Raw genomic sequence first — 7,310 nt, 5'->3', positions numbered from 1 at the left:
TAACTCCATCATATGCCAATCATGAGCTAGTTTCAGCAATTACTTTCCCTTGATCATGGCCGCATGAGGAGGTGATTAATTGGAACACAGGGAGACCAAACATGGCCTGCAGTGATGTCACGCAGCCATGCCACTGCACTACGGTCATTGAGTCCACTGGCATTTGGACCATAAGGTGTTCAGCTGCTCTCTCCAGGGACTCTCAGGCAGTCTGGGAGACTGGACAACGTGGTGCTTCTGTCGTGGGCTGGAGTCCTCAGTGGCTTCATCCAGAAGTGTCGCGATAGCTGCTTACTGTCGCACAAGCCCGACCTTCTCAGTGCCCATGCCGGGGCACTTCCAGTTGTACAGATAATACTGCAGGTTGCCGTCCCCTGTGCCGAACTTGAGCTTCTCCAGGAAAGTCTTGTGCTCCATGAGACCCAGCGCACTGAACACGTCTAACCCTTTCGTTTTGGCGAGAACAAGTGCATTGCTCATGAGGTCGAGGAGAGGCATCTGAGTGTGGATGCTGTAGAAGGAGTAGGCAGCTTTCAGACTTCTGTGGGTTGGGTAGTTCATGATGGTCGAGGGAAGTATATAGAAACTCAGAGAATCTGTCACCTTGCCTCTGGCATTCTCTACCACAAAGGTGTTGACGATGTTCTCCTGAGGGTAGAACCAGTGCTCCACTTCCTCCTGGCTCATGACTGGGGTGAGGTGGGATGGCTTCAGGTACCAGGCGAGCAGCTGGTGCACAGCTGGAATGTCCTTTCTCTCCATTGGCCACAGCCCAGCTGTTTTAGGAATCTCTGGCAGTCGGTAGAGCTTCGTGGTGTGACGTATGGTCATGCTCCTGCTCAGGTAGGAGAACTTCACTTCAATCAGCTTCCGGGGGTTAAGGGACCAACGCCAGTACCTGCAGGTGCCCATGGGCTTGGGCAGCACCCCAGCAGTGTACACGGCTTGGAAGATGCCCTCCAGGTGCACTCCCCGCATTGTCTCATGGATCAAGACTGGCGCTACCCTCTTGGAACATAACTTCTTTTGGACACACAGGAAGTTGATCTCTACCATCTTCTTCTCTGTGTCATAGATGTGAATGTTTGCCACTAATGAACCCAACCAGTTTCTGACTTGAGACCATTCGAACCCTGCAGTGCCACTGGGGAAGCCAGCCAGGTGGCCCCAGAGCCCACAGGAGAAACTCCAGAGAATAATAGAACTGGGACATGTCATCATCCTTCACGTAGTTCTCATTCAGCAGGGTATACAGTGCTTTCAGCAACCCCGGTCACCCTGGTCTAAGGCATCCCAGATGAAGTCTTGGGGCTGGGTGTAGGGCTCCTGGCAGATGTGGTCTTTGTCAGGTTCCACTGGCCTGTGGGTGTTTACCACTTCACCCAGTGTGGGGACAGGCTGCGTATCCCAGAACTGGTAGCTTCATTTGCTGGCCTCTTCCATGGTCTTTCCAGGTCCCTGGCCCACTGAAAACAGCTCAATGGCCTTTTGTATTTCCTGGATCCTTTCTGCTGGCAAACAGTTCATCTTCACAGGCTCATCCTGGTTTGAATCTGTCTCACTGCCTTTTCCTTTCTTCTTTTTTTGTTTCTTTTTTTTCTTTTTGGCTCCAGTGTCACTGGCTGGACTCAAACCACCCCAGCTGTAGCTGTTGTCTTCCTTGTTCTTGCAATCGCTGCAGTGCCCACGGCTGTTTCCATTGCCTTCCGTCTTCTGTGGTCGTGAAGGTGCCAGGGACCTCACTGCTGTCTCACTCTCATCCGCCATCTTGAGCTCTATAAAGACATTCCAGTCTCCAATCTTGTTCTCTTCCTGCCGAAGAATGTTGGTGCAGAATTGGGGTTGCCCAGTTCCTTAGCTGACCCCGCAGGCTGGTCATTGTTCTCCATGTCCCCCTAGTGTGGACATCATACCAGTTACCCTTGTGCCACCTATTCTTTTAAAAAATGATCATTCATTATTTCAAACAGTATTTTAATAATTTTATAAGACATCCACAACCAGAGCTGAGGCAGAGGAAGCCATCCAATGAGCCCTGTAAACCAACCAGCCTCCACTCTGACATGGCCTGTCTTCTTACCCCATGCCTGGAGACTGCATATCCCACTATGAGATAACTTGAAGCAAACCCAAGGCTTCCTTTCATTTATCTCACCTATTTCAAGATGTACCTATAAAACATGATGTTTTAAAAAGCCCTGAGCTCAGCAACACCCCCAGGAGGGGATACCTGGTGCCTAGCTCCTCCCACTGTCCCCTAGTGCCACACTATATTTAAAAGCTTACTAGATCTGGATCCAACTAAGGTCTAAGCATTGGTTTCTGTGACATTATGTATTCTGTTTCATTTCTTTTTATCTCTTACCATACAGCAGTGAAAAAACTGGGTTGTCTATGGGGTGTCCCACATTCCAGATTGTCCCCACTGGATTCTGCACTGGTCCCCATGACCTGGAAGGAACCTGCAGAACTGCTTTATGAGTATGTTGGGTCCGGTGGCTTCTGTCTGTGATACTGCTGTGGTGGATGATCAGTATCCACATCCATTAACTCATCGGAGGTCCCAGAATGGGGCTATGATTTTACTTTTCTTCACAAAGAGACCTTACACTGCAGAGAAGAGCTGCAAGAGGCACGCAGCCTCCTTGCTTAGCTACTTCGAAGAGGTGCCCAGCAGCGGACTTTGAAGCGCTTCTCTGTCCCCCTCCAAGCCTCAGCAAGAGCGGGGCCAAGTGTAGACATCCCACTTTGCTCTTTTCTTCACAAAATAAATTGGATCCCATCCGATGCATTGATCTGTAGCTTGCTACATGCACTTAAAGTTATAAATTATGAACATTTTCCATGTCACTACATAGAGAGCTACTCATCTTTCACCCATAAACATTTCAGCATGTAGTTTTGAAAGATGAGGGCTCCTAAAAATATACAACCATTCTGCCACTGTCCCACTTTCCTGTAGGAAAGGACAATATTTTCTTAATATTAGGCATGTCCAAACAAGCTTCAGATTTCCTTGATTATATCATATATATTTTTTTACAGGATTTTGACTGCAATTATTTTCAAAATAGGGTCAACATATAATTGATAGTTCCACCTTAGTTTATGGTTGTCTTCCTCCTCCCATTTCTTTCCTGGGGGTATTTGTGGTCCAGAGCCCTCCAAAAGCCAGAAGCAGTCTCCAGGACAGATACAATGGAATCCAAAACCAGACTGTGTTGAAACCAGAAGCTTGTCCCCATTGGTGAGGTGACTTGGACCCTGGAATAGGCTGCTGAGGTTCAGTGTCAATACCTTGAGGTGTCCTTTCCCATCTCCTGCTCTGTACTTGTGCATATTACCAACCTGACAGGTAAAAAAATGGCATCAGACAGGGTGGGGCAGTCATGAAATCTGAGCCTCTGGAAGGCCTGGTAGGCCTCAGAAAGCTACATCCTGGTACAGTAGAGGAATCCCAAACTGGGGGTGACGTTGCTCCCAGCACTAGCCTGTCAGCTGGCTCCCAGCCGGAGCCTCTGGGGACCCCACGGGATTTGCCTGCTTTCCACACCTGCAGCTCAGCTCGTGTGTACAAACATCCCATTACGCCTGATTACAAACCATTAGTGCAATTAGGGTAGCCCCTCCACCTCCCAGGGCTCAGAGCAGCTGTGTTGGGGGTCTGGGGCAGAATAGCAAACAGCTTACTCCTGGGTGGGTGCGGCGGGCGCTCAGCTCTCTAGGGCTCTGGGCGCCTGGTCTTCCTGGGCCGAGGCACTCTCTGGACTCTGCTTGTCGGCAGTTCCTGGGCTCCAGGGCATCGGGGTGGAGGCAGGGTGGAGCCAGGGTCCAGCCAGGGCTTACCTGGTGAGCAGATTCCTTCTCTTCTTGCCTGCCTCTTTGGGGAAAGTTGCCCTGTCTGTCAGCCTCCTCTCTCAGCATGCTACAAATGTTTGGCACAGGGGACTCCTTGGATGGTGGCAATCCTGAGCATGATAGGACATTGGCTCTCTCCCTCTCTGCCCTCTAGATGCCAGCAACGCCCTCCTCCCTGGGTGTGTCAACCAAAAACACCCCAGACATTGTCAAGCATCCCCTGGGGAAACCTGGTCTCTACGTGTCCTTGTGCCCTCCTCAGGAATTGTCACACACTCTGTCTCCTGTTGTATCTGCTTTGTTGCTCTCAGTGCTGCAGTGGTTCCCTTCCCCTCTCTTCCTCCCTCCTCTCTTTTATCCACCAGAGGAAGCCTTTCAATTCTAAACACTTAGTCACCTCTGTCCTGTCTCCCCCAGGGATGCCCAAGTCAGAGAGACCCCACATTGTCACTCTCTTGACCCTCCACGCGGAACACGCAGCCCCAGCCTGCTGGACTCAAAGAGGCCATTTGAGGTACGCACTTGCCCAGGGGAAAAGAAAAGAGGCCGGGGCTGTTTGTTCTGGGACTCTGGAGTGGTGAGCAGTGCTTCAGAGCTCGGCCAGGGGCGTCCTTTGCAAGCTGCCCCCGGCGCCACGTGCATGGATCCTGCTTTTCGCTGGCAGCCCAGCCCGTTTTGCCGTCTGTGTTTTAATGAGCATGCTTTACTAAATCAGAGACAATCACTTTTCCAAATTTCAACTTGTCTGAGGTTGGGGTGCACCTTGCAGTTACTGGGGTCCCCAATCGCTGTGGTCCCGGAGGTAATCAGGAGGGAGCTGCTGTGGCCTGCCCATGGATAGATTTGAATTTGGCTGTGCCTGATGGGGGTTGATTGCAATTAGCCACAGGCTTCTTCGCTCCTTGTCTCCTTGCACTTTGCAGTGTGGTTTTTGTTGCTTCTCCCATACAAATGTGGAATCTGTTCCTAAGGGGACCAACTGTTGTGGTTTATATCTAGTTGTCTCCCAAAGCCTCATGTGCTCATAGGTGGGCCTTGGTGGAGGGGACTGGATCAATGGGGTGGGGTGCTCATCAGTGGATTAGCCCAGTGCTGAGTCTACAGCTAAGTGCCATATTGGTGATATTGGTAACTGAAGTCTGATGCAGGAGGTGGGAGGAGCCACACTGGGGGTGTGGCTTAGAAGGGTTTCTTTCCCTCCCTCCTCCCTGAGCAGCTCTGTCTGCTCCCTGTCTGCATGTCCTGAGCAACCCTCCTTTGCAGGATCCCTCGCCCATGTGGCTCTGCCTTGGTGCTAGCTGAGTATGGATTGAAGCTCCTGCAAAATGGGAGCCAAAATAAACCTTTCTTCCTATAATTTGTGGGTGTCAGGTATCATGTCTCAGCTATGAGAAGGTAAATAAGACCCTAACCCTTTGGTTTTCCTGGAACTGAGGGCATATTGGAGATAAAGGACTTGCAAGGCTAAAACTGAGGAGCTATGACTAAATCCCAGCAAGCTGGTCTCGTTTTCCATCCCTGGAGGTAGGGTTGGCTCTGTGACTCAGTTTTGTGGATGAAATGCAGCCACTTGTGTACTAGTTCATGGTTCCCTTGCCTGCCCGAATCGTCAACCTCTGATTTGTAGTGCTGAATAATTCCTATCACAGTGATTTCCCGCTACCACTATGATGTCATGGAACTCAGAGTTGGGAAGAGGGGTAGTGGAAGGGACATTGCATAGGCCATAGCGCTTCGCTTTAAGTGGCTTTGTGGGCTTGTGTTCTCAGGATCCCATAACCACCCCGAGCCGAGGGCAGTTCCAGACAAGCCCGCTTGGTAGATGAAACTATGCAAATGGGGCCAAGTTACATGACCCCAGCTGAGATGGCTCTGAAGTCTGACCTACTGCCCATGCAACTCAACCAGTGTCAGACCAGGAGGGAACCTGGAAGGGACTGGGTCACAGGCTGAGCCTTAGCTTTCTGAGCTCCTTTTTAAGTTCTGTTGTCTTAGGCAATTGCATGACTGCAATTGTATTATTTTAAGCAATACTTCGTTGGTTGTTGTTTGTTATGAAGCAATAGCTAACTGATACATAGTTGTCCATACAGTTTACCCTTCAGTTATGTATATTGCTGATACATGAGTTGAGTCTAACAGTCATCTGAATTTGTCACAGGGTAGGGCTTGTCACGTGGCAAAGCACAGACAGGGCACTAGGGCTCTACATGTATTGGGAAAGCAAATGCTGACATGTGAAGAAGAGGCCACAGCTCGTGTTTTCTTGGGAAGCAGCAGCCAGTTGCTCTCTGCTGGGAGACAGGATAAGTGCTTGGTTTAGGACGAGGGTGCATGCAAGGCCCAGCTGGCATGGGTGATGCAGACATGGGAGAAGTCATCTAACACCTCCTAAAACGAGAAGTATGTCTTTGTCTATACACTCCATCACTAAATCCGAGGTATGGAAGTGAGAGTGGCTTTGTTTTAATTTAATTTGATTAATCCACTTTTTTGACACAGGGCCAAGAGCCTGGATGTGGGACAGAGCAGGGTCTATTAATTGCATTGGCCAGAATGTCAGATGAAGAGCTATAGCCTCAGCCCTCAGTGGTCTGGTCATAGGATGTGGGGCAGAGGCTCCACCTCTTTGCGCTCATTCCTGGGTTGGCTCATACTCAGCAACCCTGAGACACAACAGTTCGGGTGTCGAAGGTGCTCGCCAGCCAATGAGGAAATAAAGGGCCTGCCAGGCCTCCGTGGGCTTCGGGGCCCCACACCTGGTTGGAGCTTGGCAGTCACCTCACTGAGGCAGGCTCTCACATTTTCATTCTGTCCCAGGCCCTTCAAAGTGGGAGCCAAGCTGGGAACGTGGCTTCTGGGATCCCACAGAAGGCAGGGCTGGCCTCCCAGCTTTGGAGCACAGCTGTTGCTGGGTGTGGGACCTGAGCATGTGCCCATGGGATGTGTGACAGTCCCCGTCTCTGTCTTGGATCCACCTCCTCAGGAACGGCAGGTGCAATCCTCATGGTTTACGTACAGGGGCCCTTCTCTTGGGCTGAGGCTGCCCAACCTCTTAGCAACAGCTAACAAAGTCACATTGGTGGCAAGTATTGGCCAGGGGCCTTGTAAACGGCTCAGCTTCAGGTTGAAGTTTTCATGGTCATTGTCACCCCATCATCCTTATGTGAGCTACTTCCTGGGAAGGCAGAGATCCTGGCCTCCACAGGGGCTGCCCTTGACTGCAGAGCCTGTGAGGGCCACTTAGCTTCTGTCAACCACAGATGCACAGTAGGGCCACTGACTCCAAAAGCTTCAGCGAGCTCCCACCTTAGCTCAAGCCCCAATGCTGACATCTGAGGAGCAGAGGCAAGGGCTAACCGGGAAGTAGGCCGGAAGTGAACAGCACTGCTGGACCTTTCTTTCTTTCTTTCTTTCTTTCTTTCTTTCTTTCTTTCTTTCTTTCTTTCTTT

At 50.7% G+C, this 7,310-nt stretch overlaps 1 pseudogene; it reads right to left on the bottom strand.

The window, feature by feature from the left end:
• Positions 1–273: 273 nt before the first annotated feature.
• On the bottom strand, positions 274–1,767 carry LOC101592081 (annotated as a pseudogene).
• Between the last annotated feature and the right edge of the window lie 5,543 nt (positions 1,768–7,310).

Source organism: Octodon degus, unplaced genomic scaffold, assembly GCF_000260255.1.
Source record: "Octodon degus isolate 3935 unplaced genomic scaffold, OctDeg1.0 scaffold00104, whole genome shotgun sequence".
Lineage (NCBI taxonomy): Eukaryota > Metazoa > Chordata > Mammalia > Rodentia > Octodontidae > Octodon > Octodon degus.
This window is presented reverse-complemented; position numbering and strand designations above follow the sequence as displayed.